At 39.8% G+C, this 25,585-nt stretch overlaps 1 long non-coding RNA gene across 1 annotated transcript in view; it reads left to right on the forward strand.

The window, feature by feature from the left end:
- Positions 1 to 13,274, forward strand: part of LOC138987629 (uncharacterized) — a 196,307-nt gene extending 183,033 nt beyond the window's left edge. Inside the window, exon 7 of the long non-coding RNA XR_011464015.1 lies at positions 12,845 to 13,274. This is a non-coding gene — a long non-coding RNA (uncharacterized lncRNA). The remainder of the gene's footprint in view (positions 1 to 12,844) is intronic.
- Positions 13,275 to 25,585: the final 12,311 nt, after the last annotated feature.

Genomic DNA, 25,585 nt, shown 5'->3' on the forward strand with positions numbered 1-25,585 from the left:
GAAGAAAAGAGGGGAAAATAAGAAAAAGAAAATGGTGAAGATAAAACCACCAATTGGCTTTTTTTTTCCTTAAATATTTGCTAGTTTAGTTGTAGATAAAACAGTATGTGATCGATTAATGTTTAAAATATAATTCCACTATGAGAACTTTGAGATGGTATTATCACAGAAATAAGTGGCATAATCCAGAATTATGTTTCCCTTTCCTACAAAAAATAAAACATCTGGGCATAGGTCTTGAGTGGAACTGTAAGTATTGATAATTGTTTTTGAAAGATTTTCATACTTTTTTTCAAGACTTAACCAGAAACGCTGCTTCTGTTATTAATCAAATGGTCTTATTAAATATGCCAAGTCAGTTTATGATATGGTGTCTCATCATAATATAAAGCTGTTTTTCATTACTGATGGGTTAAGGGTTCCACTTAAATAACACATTATTATTGGATGATTCTGACCATTCTAAACAGTGTTTTTTTTTTTAAGGAAAAGAATTTCTCAAATCAACTGTCTTTCTCCTGTTCTATCCTCTAGCTTCTTCTCTCTGTCTCTTCTGACCCCCTTTTCCTTCTCTCTTTCTCAAGGTCATTTGTTTATTCAGTCATTCATTCAGTCTATATTTATTAGCACTTTAAGGGGCTCCCTATACAGAGTAGGGTAAACTTGAAAATAATCACAATTTGGAAAGACACAGCAGCCCCTCATTAACCCTGAAGATCAAATATCTCAAAACATTCAAGGGAGAAGAATATCAGTTGAGATATTTAAGCTCTGATGGACATAAACCAGGTAGATATCTAAAGTAACATGTAAGTCTATTAAGGCCTCTCTCTATATTCTTTTAAAATTTATTTTATTGAATATAGTTGATTTATAATGTGCTAATTTCTATTGTAGAGCAAAATGATTCAGTTATGCATATACATACATTTCTTCCAAATTCCTTTCCATTATGGTTTATCACAGGCTATTGAATATTGTCCCCTATGCTATACAGCAGGACTTTGTTGTTTATCCATTCTCTCTATAATAGTTTGCCGATGTTAATCCTAAACACCCTATCCTTTCCTCCCCCAGCCCCCTCTCTTTTGGTAACCACAAGTCTGTTCTCTATGTCTGTAAGTCTATTTCTACTTCATAGATAAGTTCATCTATATTGTATTTTATATTCCACATATAAATTATATCATATGGTATTAGTCTCTCTTTTTCTGATTTGTTTCACTTAGTATGATCATCTCTAGATCCATCATCTGTGTTGCTGCAAATGGCATCATTTCATTCTTTTTTAAGACTGCATAGTATTACATTGTATATTGTTGTTCAGTTGCTAAATTATGTCCAACTCTTTGCAACCCCATGGATTGCAGCAATCCTGTGGTTCACTATCTCCTGGAGGTTGCTCAAATTCATGTCCACTGAATTGGTGACGCCATCCAATTATTTCCTCCTCTGTTGCCCCCTTCTCTTCCTGCCCTCAATCTTTCCCAGCATCAGAATCTTTTCCAATGAGTCAGCTCTTTGCATCAGGTGGTTAAAGTATTTGAGCTTCAGCATCAGTCCTTCCAATGAATATTCAGGGTTGATTTCCTTTAGGATTGACTCGTTTGATCTCCTTGCAGTCCAAGAGACTCTCAAGAGTCTTCTCCAGAACCACAATTCGAGAACATCAATTCTTTGGCACCCAGCTCCTTTATGATCCAACTATCACATCTGTGCTTGACTATTCAAAAAACCATAGCTTTGACTATATGGACCTTTATCAGCAAAGCAATGTCTCTGCTTTTTAATATGCTGTCTAGGTTTGTCAGGTGGTGCTAGTGCTCAAGAACCTGCCTGCCACTGCAGGAGACATAAGAGATGTGGATTCCATCCCTGGGTCAGGAAGATCCCCTGGAGAAGGGCATGAAAACCCACCCCAGTATTCTTGCCTGGAGAATGCCATGGACAGAGGATCCTGGAAGGCTACAGTCCATAGGGTCACAAAGAGTCAGACACAACTAAAGCAACTTAGCACACATATACACTAGGTTTTTCACAGCTTTTCTTTCAACGAGCAACTGTCTTTTAATTTCATGGCTTCAGTCACCATATCTGCAGTGATTTTGGAGCCCAAGAAAATAAAATCTGCCACTGTTTCCTTTTTTTCCCATGTATTTGCCATGAAGTGATGGGACCAGATGCCACGATCTTGGTTTTTTGAATGTTGAGTTTCAAACCAGCTCTTTCACTCTCCTCTTTCACCTTCATCAAGAGACTCTTTAATTCATTTTTGCTTTCTGCCATAGGGTGGTATCATCTGCATATCTGAGGTTATTGATATTTCTCCCATCAATCTTCATTCCAGCTTGTGCTTCTTCCAGCCCAGCGTTTCTCATGATGTACTCCGCTTATAAGTTAGATAAGCAGGGTGACGATATACAGCCTTGTTATACTCCTTTCCCAATTTGGAACCAGTCCATTGTTCCATGTCTGGTTCTAACTGTTGCTTCTTGACCTGCATACAGATTTCTCAGCAGACAGGTAAGGTAGTCTGGTACTTCCGTCTCTTTAAGAATTTTCCACAGTTTGTTGTGATCCACACTAAGGCTTTAGTGTGGTCAATGAAGCAGAAGTAGATGTTTTTCTGGAATTCCTTTGCTTTTTCTCTGATCCAGTGAATGTTGGCAATTTTATCTCTGGTTCCTCTGCATTTTCTAAATCCAGTTTGTACATCTGAAATCTCCTGGTTCATGTACTGCTGAAGCCTAACTTGAAGGATTTTGAGCATTACTTTGCTCCATTGTATATATGTACCACATCTTCTTTATCCATTCACCTGTCAGTGGACATTAGGTTGTTTCCATGTCTTGGCTATCATATGGCAACTCTATTTTTAGTTTTTTGAGAAATCTCCAAACTGTTTTTCATAGCGGTTGTACCAATTTACATGTCCAATAGTGTGCGTTCCTTTTTCTCCACCCTTCTCCAGCATTTGTTATTTGTGGGCTTTTTAATGACCAGTGTGAAAGTGGTACATCATTGTAGTTTTAATTTGCATTTCTCTCATAATTAGGGATGTTGAACATTTTTTAATGTGCCTATTGACCATCTCTTGCCTGGAAGATCCCATGGACAGAGGAGCCTGGTTGGCTGCGGTCCATGGGGTCGCTAGGAGTTGGACACTACTGAGCAACTTCACTTTGACTTTTCGCTTTCATGCATTGGAGAAGGAAATGGTAACCCACTCCAGTGGTCTTGCCTGGAGAGTCCCGGGGACGGCAGAGCTGGGTGGGCTGCTGTCTCTGGGGTCGCACAGAGTTGGACACGACTGAAGTGACTTAGCAGCAGCAGCATTGACCATCTATATGTCTCCTTTGGAAAAATGTATGTTTAAGTCTTCTGCCCACTTTTCAATTTGGTTGTTTGTTTTTTTGTTGTTGTTGTTGTTATTGAGCTATGTGAGCTGTTTGTATATTTTGGAAATTAAGCTCTTATCATTGACATCATTTACAAATATTTTCCCCCAATCTGTAGATTGTCTTTTCATTTTATTTATGGCTTCATTTGTATTACAAAAGCTTGAGTTTCATTAGGTCCTATTTGTTTATTTTTGCTTGTGTTTCTATTGCCTTGGGAAGCCTGTGTGTTTTTATTACTTACAATAACCAAAATAAAATATCCACTGCTTTACCAACTTACAGACTCCAAATTCACACTCCCTCTAACTAGGTTCCACTGAGTTTCCAGAGACATAGAATGGCTTGAATGTTGGTTGGCATAGATAGTGATAAAAATAGATTATCTTAATAACTGGTTGACTTGGTTTTCCTTGTCAGGCAAAGGGATTCACCTCCCTGCCTGATTTTTAGGGACCTGGATGACACTGAAGTTTTGACAATCAGAGCATACTCCACTTCATCACTGAAATACAGAAGATGTGATACTTTCATGTAGACAGCACCCAGAGTGTGTATCAGAAGTGTGGGGGCTGCTCATTTGCCCCATTCTGCACCTTCTCATGCTGCCTAGAGATAGATATGGATTAATTTAAATATGCTTCAGCTGAGAAGATGTGAATGCCCAGACTGAAATATATCTCTTTGTTTTTAAAAAAAGGGAGGGGGAGCGAAAACACCTTTAGAGTTCAGTAAAAGAGAGTTGCCATTGCTAGTTTTAGATTTATATCCATGTGGGTGTACGACTCCTCTAGTAACAAGAAATGCTCTGTATTTATGTTCTGCAAAAAAAAGCTATCATCTTAGTTGCCAGCTCTTATGGAAACAACTGCCTTAATTTAGCAAAATACCTGGACAAACCACTTGGAATAGCTGAGTCACTGAGAACCTTGGTAAGAAAAGGAAAGGAAGTAAAGAAAGAACTCAGCTCCTCTCAGTTAGTAAAGAATGTGGATTTGGGAACTGGGGAGAGGGGAAAAGATAGGAGAGAGAATTATTGAAAGAGTTGGCCAAGCATCATGGAGCAATTTCCAAGGGGCTTTTGAAGAGCTTTCATGTTTATTCTTAGACTGCATCCCCTTCTATCTGCTTAAAACTGCAGCAAAGACCTTGAATAATTTTCTTGTTTGTCTGTTTATTGAAACAATGGAAATGGGTTGAATCTATGTCTCAGTCAGTGCCAAGATGTGGATAATAAGGAATAGCAGCAAGTGCAGAGCAGGGAATGATTTAGCAGTGTCTGGACATCATGGCTGAAGGTGACTGTGAGAATGTAAACTCTTCCAAAAATTCAGCGCACCGGTATTAGCTGCAAAACTCTGAGCACTGAGGCAAAAAAAAAAAAAAAATCCAGAAGTAGATGCACATATATTGGGATTACCCAACACAGGAACTCACCACTGGAGAGTGATTACTATATATGCTAGTAGATTTTGTACAAAACTTTTTGGAGTCCCCAAGGATAGAATGACGAATTGAATTGAGCAGAAAGGAATTTGCCCAGAGTAATGGGGTTTGGCTGAATGAGCACTTGCTCAATATAATCCATTAATGATGACTAGAACAGATAATTCTTGCTGGACAAACTTCCCTTCAAATTTCATAATATAATATTTCTGTCATGGGAGCAGGGGAGAGTACAAACAATTTAAGGAAGCTGTTCCTGAAGTACTCAAAGGCTTTTCTTATAATTGATTATTCCATACATAGTCCTTTCTGAGTTCTCTCCTGTCCTTGAAGGGTTCAGCAATGGAGCATGTAAAGTATCAGCCAAGTAGACAAGTATGAGAATTTTGCGCTCAGGTAAAATTATGAAGCATCCAAGGAAATAAAATAAGTCTTCTATGACCCATGAGGGGCCTGGCAGGTGAATCCTTTTAAGTACTGAGTTAAAGTCAGTTAAAAAAAACACAAGAGAAAACAAGTTCAGTGTCAAAGACTGTGAACTGAGCCACATCAGGAGGACAAACCTAGACTAGCATTCAGGAAGAACTGCCATAAATGGGAGAGATTTAGGGGCTAGGACAGTGTTGATTGTCTCAGTTCAACTGCGGGTTCCCTTGTTTGCCAGTACTTGCTGTGGTTTGAGTTTCTGGCTTTGTGGTTTGAGTATCATGTGATTTGAGTTTCTGGCTGACTAGTCGTAAATGTGTAGGGTCAGGACAAGATATTTCAAGGGAAATGCTCAGAAAACTCGATGGTAGCTGAGTCTTCATGGGAGTGAGAGAAACCAGTATGACTCAAAGTTCTGATTTTTCACCAAATCCATGATCTAGACTTTGAGATATAATCAAAAGGACATCAACTACAAAATAAAAATGATTGATTCCCAGCCCCAATACCCACCTGCCAGCATGCTTGTAAGGATTAAGTATTAACATATATGTGAAAGCAAATCATGCTGTGTTTAGTAAATAATGGTTTGGATCTTTTTCTCTCTTGCTCCTTTCTCCCCTCTCTCTCTCCCTTTCTTCCTCTATTCCTTCAGATTCTCTTCCACAATAGGTACCTTAGAAGCATCACTCTCTGAGTGTCAGACCCACTGGTTTCCAATTAAATCTGGTTTTCAGTACTCACGTAGACCTTGCCACATCAACATTCAAATACATTCAGCTACTAGCTAGGGAGATGTTCTACGCCCACATGGACGTAAGCAGTGGGTGACTGTAACCCTGAGTCAGGGTCCCTCAGGGAAGATGAGCAGAAACCTCAACAAACTCAAAGCATGTGTTTCATGTATAAGGAGAGAGCACAAGGCAAACTATCTGTCAGCTGTTTCCACTGCTGACTGGGAGGCCTTGCTGAGAGCACCCCAGCAATCCTTGTTCAAGCCTCCTGAAAGGTGATTCATTCTCTTTCGCCCTGTGGCAAATCTGTGTTAATAGTCCAAATGATATGGCTTTAATAACATCATCTATATAGAAGTTACACATAGCATTCCAAAACAGAGTTCAAGCAGACCTTGTTGATATTCATGTGATCAAAATTGTGTAGTGTTTATTTCATAAGCAAATAGCAAAAGGCAACTGCAGCCCAAAGAAAAAGTTTTGGAGATGTCTACAGAAGGGTGGTAGCTGAAACGATGCAATAGGATGAGATGACTCAAGAAGAGAGTGGAAGGCAATAGATAAGGAACAGACAGGAAAAAAAATAATAATAATTGAAATTGAATTGAAAATTATTGAATTGAAAATTGAAAAAAATAATAAAAATTGAAAAGGCATAGCCAGAGTAATAGGAAGGTACCAGAATAAAGTAGCATCTCTAAAGAATCAGGGCTAAGAATTTCAAAAAGTCAAGAGGAGTAAGGCTAAGAGTATAGGTTGAAACACAGGTTAAGATGGAGACACCTTTTGGTGGTTTCCTATATCTCCTAGGAGGAGATACCAAATTATTCACAATGCCCAAAAGTCCTTTAGCTTTACCTCACACCATTCTCTCACTCTCCCACTTCCAAATCTCTGCTCCAGCCTCATTGGCTTTCTTTTAATTTCTCTAAGGTAACATGTTCCCTCCTACCACAGGGCCTTTGTATGTGCTGTTCCTCTGCCTGAAATACTCTTCTCCTTAGGTGCACTTGAATTTGTTTTTCCAATCTCAAAGGAAGCATCATTTCCTCAGTGAAACCTCCCCTGACTAATTCAGGCCAAGTCAAATTCCTTAATTATATGCTTTTATAGAATCATTTTTCTTTCTATCCTAGCATTAATCTCAATGTATAATTATATGTTCATTTATGTTATTTGATAAAATTGTCTCGCCCACGGGAATGTAAACTTTATGAGTGGGATTCAAGGAATTCTTAACACAGCCATTAAGATTTTAACCAAATAACAACGGTTCTGCCAACCAGAACCAAGACTGGTGTGAAAAGAGACTTTCTGTACTGTCCATCCATTAATACATGCCTAAATAACCCCATCAAAATCACGTTGTTGTTTCTCCATGATTTAGCATTTAAGACACACCCTGGCACATCTCGAGCCTACAAACTTGTTGATTAGATTTATATAAGACAAGCCATAAAGCAGATTTTCCAGCCACTAGTTTTTAATCTTTAGAAGGACTAAAGACTTCTTTAGGAATCCAGTGAAAGCTATGGGTATTGCTATGAATGAATTGTGTCACCTCTAAAGAGCTATATTGAAATTTAACCCCCAGATCTTGGGAATATGATATAATTTGGAAATAGGGTCTTTGCAATTGGTTACGTTTGAGGTGAGGTAATTAGAGTGAGCCCTAATCCAATATGACTGATACCCTTATACAAAAGGGAAATCTGAGCACAGAGACAGGGCTTCCCTGGTGGCTCGGCAGTAAAGAAGTCACCTGCAATGCAGGAGATGCAGCAGGAGCCAAGAGTTCAGTCCCTGGGTTGGGAACATCCCCTGAAGAAGGAAATGTCAACCCACTCCAGTATTCTTTCCTGGGAAATCCCATGGACAGAGGAGACACAGAAACATGTATAGAGGAAGACAATATGAAGAAACAATGTGAATACCTTCTAAAGCCAAGGAGTGCCTGAGACCACCAGAAACTGGAAAGAGACTTGAAACAGACTGTCCTCAGCACCTTCAGAAGGAACCAACCCTGCAGACACCTTGATTGCAGACCTCTAGCCTCCAGATCTGTGAGGCCCAGGTTTTCTATTGTTTAAACCACCAAGTTTATGATCCTTTGTTGCGGCAGCCTCAGGAAACTGATCCATATACTTTCTAGAAATAAAAGCCCTTATCAACTTCCACAGCTCTTCATGTAATTTCAGGGTGTTCACAGATCCACTGAAGCCCAGTCAGTAATTCCTGCAAAGATGCTATAAAATTCCTGAACAAAATCCCATGGGATAAGGCAAAGAAAGAAGAGAGAAAAGAAAGTTGGCATCAGCTACTGTTCACTATAAGTTTGTCCCTTCACCAGACACTTGACATTTATTTCCTTGAACCCTCATAACCACTTCATGAAGTCGATGTTAGCATCCCCATTTCAGAGAAGAGGAAATTGAGACCCTGAGAGATTTAACTTCATGCACAAATTCATGCACAAAATCTAGAGAGTGGCTCTGCTGGGAATATGACCTGAATTTGTTTTACCCTAAAACCAAAGCTTTTTCCATTCTTGCCCTGCCTCTGAGCATGAGTGATATGTGAGATCCAAAGCACATGATGTGTGGTTTCCAGGGCTGTAAGGTTACAGAGAGACCAGGGTTATGCATGTGTCAGTGGCTTCGAGGGAAACAGGAGAATAGCTATAAAAAAAAAAAAAGTCATTTCTTCTAACTGCTTTCCTTCATTGTTTGACATTATAATTTCTTTTGAACTAAGGATTTTGGCATAGAAAGATTTTTGCTTTTGCTTGGCAAGGATAGAGACAACAAAGGATTAATTAAGTCAAACTGATAATGATAATTATCAACAGGCACTTTAAATTATGATTTTCAGGGGTGGAACAGTAGTGTGGCTGAGACAGCAGAGCAAAAGAAAGTCAATCTCTCATTCATCAAAAAACATTTTTTGAGGATCCACTCGATGGTATGCTCCATGGTCTGTGGAAAGTCTGGCCACGTGGAGCCTTGAATCAAGAGATGGGAAATCAACAGTTACATCAGTCAATACAATAAAGTAAAATGTGTCTGAAAAGTAAAGAAGAGTAAACAATAAACAGTAGGAATAACTGCTGGATCTAAGTTTACCTCAAAGTCCGAGTAGTGATTATCCTGCTTAGGGAGTAAGAGAGAGGTGATTTCAGGCAGAGGTCCTGTGCAAAGGTCCTGCGGTAATGGAGAATATAATACATTTGAAGACCTGAACCCAATTCATCACAACCTGAATGTGGAATGTGAAGGGGAAAAAATAATTTACCCCAAGAGCTGTTTGGAAGCTAGGTCATGAAGGGCCTTAGCAGCAGCTGTGTGATGGAGACTGGTTTCTCCCAGAGAGCAGGGGGAGGTCAATAAAGATTGGCAGCTGAGGAGGAGGTACTGGAGAGAGGGCTGCTGGGCTCTCTGAGTCGCTGTTACTTCATGGTAAGAGATAATAAGGCCATTGTGAAGACTCAATGAGTCATTTCATGCAATACCCTTAGAATAGTGTTCCAGGAAGCATCAGCTTTTATATCATAACAGTAATATGGGCCAGACTGGGGGAGCCCTATTACTGTCAGGTGCTGCATTCTAAACACCATGCCTTTCATTCCACCCATTTCCAGAGAACTCCTCAGAGGCAAGTGCCATGGTGACACTTTGATTCTAGGCCCCGGAACATACGCAAGTTTTCCAACAGGTTTGTCCTATTCCACCTTGGTCAGAGAGCAAGGTTTTTCCTCGTATCATCCTCAGACAAGATCTGAAAATCTCCAGGTCTGTGGAAGGCAGGCTGTCCAGGCTTTGCATCAGGGAGGGGCAGCAGGCAGAGTTCAGGGCACTGGACACTCAACAGTGAACTGCAGGCCAGTGGCCCTGGCAGGCCCACCCTCCTTCTCACTTTGGGGCCCACCAAGGCTTATCTCGTTTAGGGGTTGCTTTGAGATGGTAGAGACTCACCCCAGAAGCATGCATCAGAATCTTTATGCCATGTCTTATGCTTTGTTTTACAGCTTTGAAAAAACTTAGAAGCTTTGGTGAGGCCTATGGCTGGTAGTACTTAAAAATAACATACCGCTTCATCACCATAGAAAAGTCCCAGGAGATTCAGTTCACTTGAGGACTTCACTCTCATCTCCTTATATGCAGTTTTAGAGAGTTACTCAAAATATGTGCAGGTGTGAGTGATAGCTCTTCCAAACATGCAGGCTGTGGGACATGAGAGTTAAGGTCACGTTCAAGCTATTCTTATTTCCTGACACTGGGCCTCTGAGGATGAGGACAGAAGCCCTAGATAACATGGCTACCAGAGAAAGCAGACTTTCTTTGTTCAGAGAATTTCTTGTCATTAAAGACAAAAACTCATATATGCTGAGTATCCACCATGCTCAGGGACCTATTGTAGTTGTTGGCTCATACATGATCTTTTACTCTATTAAACTTAGGAAGTAATTATGATTCTCATTTTTACTACTATGGAAAATACAGCCCAGGAAGGTCTATAGATCAGACCAGATTTTCATATGCACAGTTTTACTCAAAAGTCAACAGACTCCCTGTACCCTCTACCCCATTGCAGGAAGAGCCTGACGTGTGTGAAGCCCAGCACTAGCACTACCTGGCTGTGTGACATCGGACAAACTACTTAATCTTGCTGTGCTTCCAATTCCTTAACTATAAAATAGGCAACAAAAAATATTAATCTAATAAGACTGCCGCTGCTGCTGCTGCTAAGTCGCTTCAGTTGTGTCCAACTCTGTGCGACCCCATAGACGGCAGCCCACCAGGCTCCCCTGTCCCTGGGATTCTCCAGGCAAGAACACTAGAGTGGGTTGCCATTTCCTGCTCCAATGCATGAAAGTGAAAAGTGAAAGTGAAGTCGCTCAGTCGTGTCTGACTCTTCGCGACCCCATGGATTGCAGCCTACCAGGCTCCTCCATCCATGGGATTTTCCAGGCAAGAGTACTGGAGTGGGTTGCCATTGCCTTCTCCATCTAACAAGACTGCATTGAGTTAAATGAATTAGTATTTGTGAAATACTTAGGATGGTTCCTGATGATTAATTAGTGCTATAAACAAGTTAGCCATTATTGTTATTATAACTGGAAAGAGCAAAATCTCAACATCTCAAAATCTCAACAGAGCAGAATTTTATGGTCCTTGCTGCCCACCCTATCCTCACCCCATGTCATTTGCCTGCCTTTTGTCTGTGGAAAACTTTAACCAAAGAATAAGTTTAATAAGAGAAATGAGAAATGTAGAAACAAAGGAAAACAGTTCAAATTTGTTTCTATTTGAAACAGTCAAAATTGTTTCAATTTATTATTTGAAATGAATAATAAATATATATAACCAAATACATAATACATAAAATACATAATAATATGTAACCAAATAATAATATATAACCAAATAATAATAATGTAGTCATGAAGCATAGTCAAGGACATTTAGATCCTTCTCAAGAACTATAGATAATATTCTGAGCCATATCCTGTGAGCTGTCTTATAGCTACTGAAATCCCAGGTGGAAGAAGTTAACTATGTGATAACCAGACTGTACCCACGACATGTGCAACCATAATTCCAAGAACTGGCCTCAAAGGAATGCAAACAAACGGACCCTGGAACTGAAGATTAACTGTACCTAAAACAACCAAGATGACGCTGGTCAGACCACCAATGACCAATTTGAAGATGACTGGCAGAGCTGACTGCGCTGTTTCTGCATATAACCCCCTCCTTCTGTCTGTAAAAGCTCTTACCTCACTGGATGCCAGTGCTGGAGGTTGGTGGGGGGGTAGGGTGAGGGGAGTCAGCCTCTGAACAGATGTCTGCACTCCCCTGCAGTTGCTGGCATCTGAAACAAAACAAACTTTCCTTTTCACCAATCTGGCCTGTTTACTGGCTTTTGAGCGGTGAGCAGCCAAACTGTACCTTTCGTTAACAATCAGAGCAAAATCAGATATTGCCCAAGATCTCTGGTCTGAAAGTGTATACATATAAATAAATATATGTATAAAAAAAACAAGACAGAGAACATTCAATACCCAACCTCAATAGCTCATTCCAAGAAATCTTCCCTTAAAAGAAGAAAAGAAACCTCCAAAGCAGATACATGAGAAGTGTTGGTTTTTAAAAATTGTTTTCCAGTAAGAGCTAATTCCTTTATTTGGGTCTCTCACACCCCCTCTCATTTTCCCCATAGCATAATTAAGGATCTGGATGAACTGGATAATACCATTTTAGTCCCATGATTATCTGCCATTGTTATTGGCACCCTGAGGTAGAGCGCATCTAGAGAATTTTAAAGGAGTTTTACCATCATTAAAATCTTCAGCCTCAAACTTTATTCAGCTTATCCTCAGCTACAACTGGGATAATGAAAAGATAAAGATTTTGTGACATTCCTTAACAAGCTTACTCAGTAATCCTAAATTGCTGCTGTGGGTAGGTGCCCAGAACTTTCTATAGACTCTTCTCAGAGTTTGTTGTTCTATGAATTAAGTTCATTTAGCAAATCTATACTGATCATTTATCTGTGCAAATAACTATGGAGAATTTTTTTTTAAAGTTGAAGACAGGACTTGCTCTTGAGAAAAATAAAGTCTAGCTCGGAAACCATGAACTGGTCTCACATTAAAAGTAGTATGTAACTGTCCAAGTCCAGCTAGGATGTTAGGATGGCATCAAAATAGCTCTCATACATTGGCTGAAATGTGATTGAAACTATCACATCATAATTTCACTTTTCAACTCAGATTTTTGCCAATCTCTCCCTCCAAAAAAAGAAAAAAATCAAATGACTACTTGTCCTGCTCGCTTCTAGGCCAGCGGTTCTCCAAATATATTCTCCTGAATATGTGTGTTTTGGAGATAAGAGGACCCAACGATTCCATTGCCAGCAAATGGAAGACTCCAAGATTTTAATAGCCCATCAAGTTGAATTAACACCTTTGATAAAAGTTGTTAGAAAACTGATACTAAGAAGATTGCCCCAACTCTCAAAGATGAATCAAGGGAGTACCAACGTTTTCTTTAAAAACTAACGAGTCTTATAGACTCTGTGGGAGAGGGAGAGGGTGGGAAGATGTGGGAGAATGGCATTGAAACATGTAAAATATCATGTATGAAACGAGATGCCAGTCCAGGTTCGATGCACGATACTGGACGCTTGGGGCTAGAGCACTGGGATGACCCAGAGGGATGGTATGGGGAGGGAGGAGGGAAGAGGGTTCAGGATGGGGAACACATGTATACCTGTGGCGGATTCATTTTGATATTTGGCAAAACTAATACAATTATGTAAAGCTTAAAAATAAAATTAAAAAAATACTTTATTGTTAAATAAATAAATAAAAATAAAAACTAACGAGCCTATGCCAAGAAAGGGTCAGAGTATTCATTAAAACCTAAAAGTGTCACAGCTGGACTACAAGATTTAGTTGGAATTTTTTTTAAAGTTGGTGACACTAAATGATCATCTTAATTTGGGGGGAGGATGGAGAGAGGGTGGCTTAAGAAAGAAACTTTGTAAGGCTCTCAACTTCATATCACAAAATGCTTTCTAGAAATTCACCAACATACAGGTCAGCTGCTGTGCATGAGTCCTTATTCCATCATCAGCCCTCAAACATCACTGGGAATTATAAACTTTTTAATATTTATCAATCAAAGAAGATGAAAATGGTATTATACAGCTTAACTTGCACATCTTTGATTACTACTGAAGTTGGACATTTTAACATGTTTCTTAGACATCTTCCTTATTTATGAATTGTCTACTTATGTCCTTTGCTTATTTTCTAGTGAACAATGAAGACTAATGATTAATAAAATGTCATATTTTGTAGGAAGTGTTGTAAATGTTTTCCTCGATTTGTCATTTGCCTTTTAATCTTCTTTATTATATTATTTATATATGTAATATTATAGTCTATTATATATAATATAGAGTTATATATATTTTGTGTCAGTGTTTATATAGACACTTTCATATAGTCAATCTGTTTCTCTCTCTCTCTTTTTTGCTTAAATGCTGGAATCCAACATCAGGCTGCTTTCCTATATTTTATTTTAGTATTCTTTTAGAAATCCTGGAGTGGTTTTATACTATTTTAATATTCATGTCTTTAATGCACTACAATTTATTTCAGTGCATGGCATGAGTAAAACTACAGCTATATTTTGTTTCTCAAAAAAAGAATTATTTTCCCAATACTTTTTTAGTAAGAAAACCCATCCTTCCCATGGGCTTATGATGCTTATTTTGAAATGTTAAATTTGTGTGTCTCTTTCAAAACTGTTGTGCCTAATGATTTATATGTGAATTCAACAGTCTGTGCAACTCTTTATCTAACACTTCATTTTATAACTAGCATTTCATAGGGAAAGTGCACAACCGTGCTTTCTTTTCTTCTGTAGCCTTGATTTTTTATTTTTCCAAAACAAAATTTAAAATTATTTTGTGAAACTGCAAAGGAAAGCATTTGGATTAGAATTATATTTTTAACCCCTATTTAAGTGGAAAAATTTATAGACTGCTGAGTAGGTAATTTCAGGAACTAATTAAAATTATTATATACTGCTGCACATTTATGAAGTTTATGTATCTTTTTAGCATATAGTTTCCACAAATTTCTTGTAAGGGTTATTTCCAGGAGTCTTTGTTTTCCTGATGCAAGTGAGTTATAATTTTTGCTCTCATTTTATTTCTGATTGTGTCTATTATTTTTTTAAACTATTGATTGAAAAAAAAATTCACCTTCACAATATCTTCTGTCTAAACAGATGTTCAACTGAGTGACAAGAGGCCAGTCTCCCTAAGAGGCAGACACATTGAGTTTACAGGTGTTGTGCACAGGGGAAAATGGGCCTCTGTTCAGAAGCTGTGCACCTGCGTTCCATAGTGCCAGCCTGTATCTTTCCTCACACAAGATGAATCTATTGCATACTGATGGAATCTTTTCATAACGAGGTGCTTCTTGACAGTGAGCTTCTAGTTAAAGTGCACCTCCTCAGAGAGGCCTTCCCTGACTGTCTCCATCTAAAGTGGCTATTTATTCACTCTACTCCATCACTCTTTTTTCTCTGTATAGTTCTCTTCACTCTCTGGCTTTTTCACTGGTCTGTGTGTTGCCTCCCCACTCACCAACACCAGAATGGAAGCTCCCTGAGGACAGGACCTGGCCTGTCTTGTCCTTCACTGTATCCCAGTACCTAGAAGAGAGTCTTATGCGTAGTTGCATCTCAGTAAAGCTTAATGATTAAATGAATTCCTGAGACTATGAACTGATGATGCTTCTTCAGTCTGAAAACCACAATCCCAGGACCCTTTTCTCTCTCTGGAGACTTCATATACTGTTAACAATGACCCACTGTCTGTCCTATTTCACTCTTGGCTGCTGTTAAAAATAATATTGTTGTTAACCACTCAGTCATGTCAGACTCTTTGTGACCCCATGGACTGTAGCCCACCAGATTCCTCTGTCCATGAATCCTCCAGGCAAGAATACTGGAGTAGGTAACCATTCCCTTTTACAGGGGATCTTCCAGACCCAGGGACTGAACCCAAGTCTCCTGCATTGCAGGCAGATTCTTTACCATCTGAGGCACCAGGAAAGTGAAAGTGAAGTCACTCAGTCGTGTCCGACTCTTCGCAACCCCGTGGACTGCAGCACTCCAGGCTCCTCCGTCCATGGGATTCTCCAGGCAAGAATACTGGAGTGGGTTGCCATTTCCTTCTCCAGGGGATCTTCCCAACCCAGGGATCGAACCCATGTCTCCCACATTGCAGGCAGACGCTTTAGCCTACCAGGGAAGCCCCAGAAATAGTATTACCTGGAATTAATTCAGAAAAGTGATGTTATTGAGAAGTGGCAGGAAAATAGAGGATAAAGGGATGACTTTGGCTACTCCAGAAATATTTTCCCACTGCAGAGATACCTGCTGGCTTTCTGACTGATCAGGACACGCTTTTGGCAGAAGTAGTAACAGTGGGTGAGAACATTTCTACCTTATTCCTGCCTGCCTGTTGCTTTTCAAAGCTTAGGGGCAGAATAGTCTTGGCCATTGCTCAGCTAACCCCTCTGATAGCTAATTAGTGATCATTCTTGCAGATTGATAAACTACTGATGGATTCTTCCTGTTTCTAGCACTGTTGTAGCTTTGTAGCTTTGTTTGTTTGTTTAAATGGACATTTGACCATGAAGTCAGGGGAAAGATAAGGCTCTACCACAAGCCAGAAGTCCACAGGCAGTGCTGTCAATTAAACAGAGATGATGTTCGTGGTTTTACATTCAACTCATATTCAAAACTGAATGTAGAGAACTGTGTTTTAATGTCATCATTCAGTCTTTTCCTCATTTAATAAACATGACTTTTATAAGTAACGTTCTAGCAACATATACTCAGGAAGTCAAATAATAGTTAAAAATTGTTATCAGTTGTCCTCTTAAAGACATTGATATGAACCTCAGTGTTATCATTTATGAGATGGGAATAATAATAATAAGTTTCTAGCTCAAAGGTTGTTGCAGAGATTAAATGAAGTAATCAGTATAAAATTCTGAAGAGAGACCCTGGCATAAAGTAAGTATTGGTTACTGTTCTTTAAGATTGAGGTTGATACTATTTTAGTTTTATGTATCCTTAATATATTCTGTGAAAAATGGCAAGAACTACAAGAGCCACACTTATTAAGAGAAAGTCACTGTTATCTTTTAAAACTAAGCTTATATTATCCCTCATGGTACCTGAGTATGGCTAAGAGTGGGTACATTTCTGCCTATGCGTGTGAAGCAATGGAGAATGGACAGAGGTACCCCAGAGCACAGGCCAGCTAGTGGATCTGTGAGCACATAGAAGGCACTACCTTCATAGGTCACCTTAGGTAAGATCCTTAGAAGATTTATACAGTCATAAAGGCTTGATTTTGTTGGTCCATGAAGGGTTGGTCAGACTCTCAGGGGAAAGAAACCAAAGTAGGAAGTATCTACCATTTTGAGGGCCTATTACCTACAGAGTCATTGACTACATACTTTATACTGTTTCATTCAATCCTAACAAAATCCTTTAGTAGACCTAGAGAAAATTTAGGCTCACAGAAAGTTCCAATAACTTGTCCAAGGTGATAAGGGACCTAGTCAGCATTTGAAGTCAGTTCAGTTCAGTTCACTTGCTCAGTCGTGTCCGACTGTTTGTGACCCCATGAATCGCAGCACACCAGGCCTCCCTGTCCATCACCAACTCCCAGAGTTCACTCAGACTCACATCCATCGAGTCGGTGATGCCATCCAGCCATCTCATCCTTTGTCGTCCCCTTCTCCTCCTGCCCCCAATCCCTCCCAGCATCAAAGTCTTTTCCAATGAGTCAACTCTTCGCATGAGGTGGCCAAAGTACTGGAGTTTCAGCTTTAGCATCATTCCTTCCAAAGAACACCCAGGGCTGATCTCCTTTAGAATGCAGATTTGAACTCAAGTGTGTATAATTTCAGGGCTTTCTCAGTTGTTCAGCAGTAAAGAATCTGCCTGCAATCCAGGAGCTGTAGGAGATGTGAATTTGATCCCTGGGTCAGGAGGACCCCCTGGAGGAGGGAATGGCAGCCCACTCCAGTATTCTTGCTTGGAAAATCCCATGGACAGAGGAGTCTGGTTAGCTACAGTCCATGGGATCACAGAATCAGACATGACTCAAACAACATAGCATGTATGCTTGTATAATTTCAAGCCCATTTCCTTTCTGTTATAGTCCACAGTCTCTCTCAGAAACTGACAAATACTAAGCAATTTAACTTTGTTGAGGCGGGCATATAAACTAGAATGACAATGCATTATTTTACAATGGTGCTTTGAATCTTTTCAGTGAGTAGAATACTTGCCTGTGATAGCAAATTATTTAAGAAGTAAAATTTCTAATCAGAAGGGAATCCACCTAATCTGGAGGAGTAATTCTTCTTGGCCATGGAATTTATTGAATTATGCCTGATACATAGGGCTAGTTAAATATTTCTCTCCTTTTTGGGTGTTTCTGTTCATGCAGGTTGGCTATTGCTCTGAAAAGCCAAGGTCTAGGGTAGGTGGTATTAGGCACCAAGGCAAATACTTTCCTCCTGTGTCCTTGCTCCCTTCCTTTGCTGCCAGAGGGGCTGATGTGTTGCCCTTTGGCTGACCCAGGATGATAAGATCTACTTGAATTGGGATTGGTAGTAGAGCAGACACACCTAGTAATTTACCCTGCTCTGGTTTGTGGCTTCCTTGGCCTCTACTTCCTCTGCTTGATCTCGCCTAATTCCCCAGAGTCCTGCAGAAGTACTTGGGGGCCAGAGTCCCAGCTAAATGGTTCACTTGGCTCTGTCTTCTGGGCATGCGCCTCTATGGATCCTTGACAAGAGAAGGAAGTAAAATCTGGATATTCATGGATTTTGCCCAAAGTAACAACACATGATTTTAATCTCAAAATTGTCCCCAATGTTCTCCAGATATCTGCCAGATTCCATAGTTTTCTCTCCTGCATGCAAACAGCGCCAAATCCTTGGTCCTAGATTCCCTAACTAAATTCCACATAAACCAACCTCCTTCTGCTAAACCACTTTGTCTTCAGACAAAATGAGAACATGCTAGTGTTCTTTCATATCAGCCCAGTTTCCACAGCATGTTAATGAAATAGCATTCCAATGGCAATCTTGCTTTAATAGGACTTCATGATTTCTCCGGTTTTTCAGCCCTGAATATGCAGACCTTCTTTTTCCATGGCTTAAATCTAAATAACTCTTTTATCCATTCATTATGTATTTATTGGTCCTATGTTTCCAATCACCTTATTTCTGAGTTTGGAAGCAATTAAGTTTAGCCTATTTGTATCTGACTTCATTAAGTAAATTTGCTACTAACATTCTTCTAGAGATATATGCTATGCTATGCTATGCTATGCTATGCTATGCTAAGTCGCTTCAGTCGTGTCCGACTCTGTGCGACCCCATAGACGGCAGCCCACCAGGCTCCGTCGTCCCTAGAGATATAGGGATCTATCTAAATAGAAAAATTATTAGTTTATTTTTGAACAAACTGGTCATACCAAATGGTTATATAGGGCAAGAACCTAGGGAAATTTTTATCTGCATTCTAGGAGCACCCGCTGCAAATACTTTTTTTTTTAAATCTATCATTCTTATATTATTGGAACTAACTGAATCACCTAAAGACTTGTTTCCCCCTCTTCCTAACTTTTAATCCAGGAAATGCAAAGTTCTCATGACAGAACTAGAAAGATAAGGGGTTTAGAAAGAGTAAAATAGACTCATGAGTTTTAGAATTGTATGATAATCCATTTTTAAATAAGAACTATCTACATATTAATATAATTTCCACACAATGTTAAACTAAGAAGTGTCCTCCAAAGTTTAATTGCTACACACTTGAATACACCAAAATACTGAACTTTAGTTGTCCTGACAAAATAAAAGTCATTTTGAATTTTTTGAACTGAAAAAGCAGAGACAGTACTCCCCAAATTAGTAGACTCTCTCATTCAGGCTGTTTTCCTTTATCATTAAATGACAACATCTACTATGAGGTCGACAGATCCACAGACATGGAAATAATTCTGAATTTCTGACAGAAGAGACCAATGGTTAGTGGCTTAGGAAAGAACATTCAGTTTGGAAATGCTGTATTTTAGGATGACTTAATAGAGAGACATTTGAAATGAAAATCTCTAAGGTGCTGCTCCAGTATGGCTTGAACTGTTCTCATGTTTATTTATCTATGGGGATACCAGACCACCTGACCTGCCTCTTGAGAAACCTATATGCAGGTCAGGAAGCAACAGTTAGAACTGGACATGGAACAACAGACTGGTTCCAAATAGGAAAAGGAGTCCGTCAAGGCTGTATATTGTCACCCTGCTTATTTAACTTCTATGCAGAGTACATCATGAGAAACTCTGTGCTGGAAGAAGCACAAACTGGAATCAAGATTGCCGGGAGAAATATCAATAACCTCAGATATGCAGATGACACCACCCTTATGGCAGAAAGTGAAGAGGAACTAAAAAGCCTCTTGATGAAAGTGAAAGTGGAGAGTGAAAAAGTTGGCTTAAAGCTCAACATTCAGAAAACGAAGATCATGGTATCTGGTCCCATTACTTCATGGGAAATAGATGGGGAAACAGTGGAAACATTGTCAGACTTTCTTTTTTTAGGCTCCAAAATCACTGCAGATGGTGATTGCAGCCATGAAATTAAAAGACGCTTACTCCTTGGAAGGAAAGTTATGACCAACCTAGATAGCATATTGAAAAGCAGAGACATTACTTTGCCAACAAAGGTCCAACTAGTCAAGGTTATGGTTTTTCCAGTGGTCATGTATGGATGTGAGGGTCGGTGTTCAACCGAAGAATTGATGCTTTTGAACTGTGGTGTTGGAGAAGACTCTTGAGAGTCTCTTGGACTGCAAGGAGATCCAACCAGTCCATCCTAAAGGACATCAGTCCTGGGTGTTCATTGGAAGGACTAATGTTGAAGCTGAAACTCCAATACTTTGGCCACCTGATGTGAAGAGTTGACTCATTGGAAAAGACCCTAATGCTGGGAGGGATTGGGGATGACAGAGGATGAGATGGCTGGATGGCATCACTGACTCAATGGACATGAGTTTGGGTAAACTCCAGGAGTTGGTGATGGACAGTGAGGCCTGGCATGCTGTGATTCATGGGGTTGCAAAGAGTCGGACATGACTGAGCAACTGAACTGAACTGAACTGATATATATATATATATATATCAGTAACTTTGGATTGAGAATTTATGATGATATATCAAATGGTTTCTCCTCCCCCTTTCCTCCTTCTCCTCCTATTATTTTATTCTTACCCTTATTCTTACTCTTCAATTATCTTTGCTGTTTGGGACATAAATTGAGTTGAGCTAGAATTTATTGGATTGCTATAATCATGATTTTTTTATATTAGACACAAAGATTTAAGCAATGCCTTTAATGTCAAGCTACCAGAATTACTGGGGTCCATCTAAAATCTTTGCCATGCTATTGTTTGCTTTAATATAATGTGAGTTATGGCAATAAGAACACACGTGGTTGCTGATCTGATTAAAACTGTTAAGTGAGAGAAATTTAACTAAAAAGACACGTCATGAAAGTGTTCACCTTTGTTGGGTTTGAAACACCACTTTACTCACTCCTGTGATGCTAATGTGCACCATAGGTCTTAAAATTTCCTTAAGTCTTGCAAGACAGATCAGTTTATGTTTTCACTTTTTTATCCCCAAGCCCTTGGAGTGACCAGAGCTACTAAGGAAAGGCCACTTAATACTTTAGAATCAAAATGTTTTGCAAAAGCAAAGGACCCTGATAATAAGATACTAAATCGCAACTGTTGATCATGCATGCCCATCAACTAATGTGATCACAGAATGTTTCAGAAATAACTTTTAGTCTTTTTCTCACCAAAAGTTTTCAATTTAGCTTTTATACAACTTTGTTTTTCCTGGAATTTAACTGTGTTAAATTTTGCAGTAGAATTTAATGGAAAACTTGACTTTGCTAAGGGTACTTATTCCATAAGATAGGGCAGCTGTACCATGATTCCACAACAAAGATACCACTTCTGCCACAAAAATGAAGCAAAATCAAGAGACCCTAAATATCTATTTTATATAACCCCCCCACCCTATCCCAAGACTATACTGTTAATCAAACAAGTTTGTGTATTTAGCTAACTTGGAATTTTCCAGTAGTTTAGATTGGTGCCTTCTGGTTGGGAAACTAATGCCAATGTTTTCTCAGCCTTTCTCCAGGGTGAGAAAACTAATTAACTAGGCTGAGAGGTTATTAAATAATATACTGTAGATTTGAAAAACCATTTCACAAGAAAACCTGTGACTTATTATGGCTTTCTTTAGTTTTGTTTATTGATATTATAGAGCTCAAGTGAGGTTATAATGATAGCAGTCATATTTTAATAAGAAGAGTACTTGTTTTATCATCAAAAAGTACCCCAAGGAAGGAAAAGAACACTTAGCTATCCAATTTGAGCAAATGGTATGTTAAAATAAATATACAACATACCACTGGGAATGTTATAGCTGCAACTGAAGCGTAGCACACACAAACACATATACTCAGATTACCCAAATACCAAGAATGCTGTGTGTGTGCATTCAGTTGTGTCCAACTCTTTGTGACCCCATGGACTATAGCCCACCAGGCTCCTCTGTCCATGGGATTTTCCAGGCAAGAATATTGGAGCAGGTTGCCATTCCCTTCTCCAAGGGATCTTCCCAACCCAGGGACTGAACTCACATCTCCTGCATTGTAAGCAGATTCTTTACCATCTTAGCCACCAGGGAAGATGTATCCACTGCCAATTATATCCCACTGCTTGACTGTCGAAAATACATTACACGTCTCATCTTTAAATAGGAAATACGGCAACTATTAATATTTGCCCTAATGAAAGCAATATGAATTTAAGAATAGCAATATAAATGTGTCATTCTCCCTGAATAAAATATACCACAAATTATAGCCCATTGTTTTTTCTGTACATGTTCCTGAACTAATAATTCTGCTTTAAAACAAATAAAAGTTTCAGTTGTTATCATCCTAGCATAGTTCTCAAAAGATTACTGAGGTCATTCCCTGGCAGCCTAGTGGTTAGGACTTTGTGCTTTCACTGCTGCTGTGGCCTGAGTTCAATCCTAGATCAGGGAACTAAGATCCTGCAAACCACGCAGCAACACCACCCCCCTCCCCCACCAAAAAAAAAGATTGTTGATACTAGAATATCCATGTATAATGTTAAAGTTAAGTTTATTTTTTTAGAGCTTTCCACTCACAAGGCCTTTAAATCTCACAAATTACTCACAAGACTTTGGCTGGGGAGGCTCATAATCTCCAACTGAAGTCATTTTTCATCAATAAGAAAGGCAAGGATGCCCTTCTTGCATCTAAGGTGCCTTCAGTAGATGGACAAAAACACAATCTACATACTTCAAAAAACTGAAAGATACAATCATGTGACACAGGTGTCTATACCAGCAAAGCGATTTAAAATAACTGAGGGAACATTGAGAGGGTGGAGTTAGTAAAGAAAATCCAGCAAGGAGTGAGTATTGAGTTTTCACATGGTGTGGAATTTAGCTTAATGGGTGTGGAATTTAGCTTAATGGGAAACTCAGTGTGTCACCGGAAATCTCCTCAGAGATCTAAACTTTCTGCCCTTTTAAAATATTTAAATAATTTTATATTTTGAATACTGGGTCCCAGTCTTAGGAAATGCAGCATTATCTCAATTTGCAAAGCCTCTGGCAACAAAGTCACCCTGATAATCAGAGCACTTGGGGGCAGAAAGGCCAGGCCCCTTTGATTCCACACAAGCCAGTGGGAGAGGGAGGAATGGCTCTGTCCCCAAGCAGGGCCTTGAGAGTTGAAGGCCAAGGGTAGAGAAGACCCCTGAGCTTGCATGGATCCTGGCAGTTTGCCTTGGGAGGGGTGGAAAGAAGTTGCTGTGATATAATATAAAGGGTCATAGACACAAGGCAGAGGGTCCACAAAGTGAAACCCAACCCTGGGCCTGGTCCATGTCAGTACTGTCTGCAGATTAAGTGAGGCACCGGATGCTCCTCTCTGTTAATAGGAACCAGTCCCTTCCCTATTCGAGAGTCCTCTTATTTTTTTTTACTATTTTGGCCACTGGAGAATTTTATACAAGACTGGTGACTGATAAAACCCTCTGCACCCAGAAGTAACCCAAGTTTCATTTCCCAGGCTCTTATGGCCATTTGAAAAGAGAGACCAGTGCCAAGAGCTGAGGCTGGAGAGGGAATCAGGGCCTGATCAAAAGGGCCTTGGACACCAGGCTATGGAGCCTCCACTTTTCCTGGAGGCAGTGGAGAACCACATAAGCAGGGCACCATCAGGTGTGTACTGAGGTCCCACTGGACACAGAATCCTTCTGCAAGGAAGATTTAGCTTAACTGGGAAATGGCTTAACTCCCAAAGTGGACAAACTGAAAAATGAAGGGTGCCAACTTCACATGTTCTGAATAAAATAAGGAGTTCCTTTCCTTTCTCGTTCGAGTGGTGGTATAGATTGAGGTGGGTGAATGCAATTTGCAGAGCTAAGGGAAATGGTGCAGGGTTATCTATCCTGTGGGTGGAGAGAAAAGAAGTAGGTCAAACACTGTCACTAAGGCTTTATCAATCTGGACCACCTCGAAGGCAGCTGTGAAAGTCTCCCCCATCTGTGCAGTCCAGAGACTGGCCTTGGTCACGGTGCATTCTTCTCTGTGACTCTAGGAACCAGCATAGGCAATGGAGATAGCAGGGATTCAGGATTGGCTTATGAATGAATGAATGAACAGAGGATGGTTTCTAGAACAAGGAAAAGGACAGAGGGTATAAAGATCTTGCAAAGATCAGCAATGCTAAGAGCTGGGATGTGCATGTGACTGGGGATGGACAAGAGGCTGTACCTTTAAGAACTATTTTGTTGAAACTCAGGACACTGAGTGCTTACGAGGATTGAAGGAGAAAATATGGGTCAAGAATGACTCTGAGGCTTCCGACCCAGGAAACTGGGACTTTAAAGAGGAAAAGCAGGCTTTTGAGAAAAGATAATGAATTTGGTGTAGATCTTAGGAAGCACTTTATTCATTAGAGGAGTGTTTTGACTGCCTTATAGCCATATATAAGCCGTATAAGGCTCATGCCTTATAGCCATGAGCACTGAAGAATTGATGCTTTTGAACTGTGGTGTTGGAGAAGACTCTTGAGAGTCCCTTGGACTGCAAGGAGATCCAACCAGTCAATCCTAAAGGAAATCAGTCCTTAATATTCATTGGAAGGACTGATGCTGAAGCTGAAACTCCAATACTTTGGCTACCTGATGCAAAGAACTGACTCATTTGAAAAGATCCTGATGCTGGGAAACATTGAAGGTGGGAGGAGAAGGGGACATAGGATGAGATGGTTGGATGGCATCACCGGCTCAATGGACATGAGTTTGAGTAAACTCTGGGAGTTGGTGATGGGCAGGGAAGCCTGGTGTGCTGCAGTCCATGGGATCGCAAAGAGTCGGACACGACTGAGTGACTGAACTGAACTGAACTGATAGCCATATTTATTATAAGATAATACATATTTTGAACTGTGGTGTTGGAGAAGACCCTTGAGAGTCCCTTGGACTGCAAGGAGATCCAACCAGTCCATCCTAAAGGAAATCAATCCTGAATATTCATTGGAAGGACTGATACTGAAGCTGAAACTCCAATACTTTGGCCACTTGATGCAAAGAACTGACTCATTTAAAAAGACCCTAATTCTGGGAAAGATTGAAGGTGGAGGAGAAGGGGACGACAAAGGATGAGATGGTTGGATGGCATCACCGGCTCAATGGACATGAGTTTGAGTAAACTCTGGGAGTTGGTGATGGGCAGGGAAGCCTGGTGTGCTGCAGTCCATGGGATCGCAAAGAGTCGGACACGACTAAGTGACTGAACTGAACTGAATACATATTTATTACAAAAACAAATATATCAAAGAACACGGAGAAG

The sequence above is a fragment of the Bos mutus genome, chromosome 4 (assembly GCF_027580195.1).
Source record: "Bos mutus isolate GX-2022 chromosome 4, NWIPB_WYAK_1.1, whole genome shotgun sequence".
Classification (NCBI taxonomy): domain Eukaryota; kingdom Metazoa; phylum Chordata; class Mammalia; order Artiodactyla; family Bovidae; genus Bos; species Bos mutus.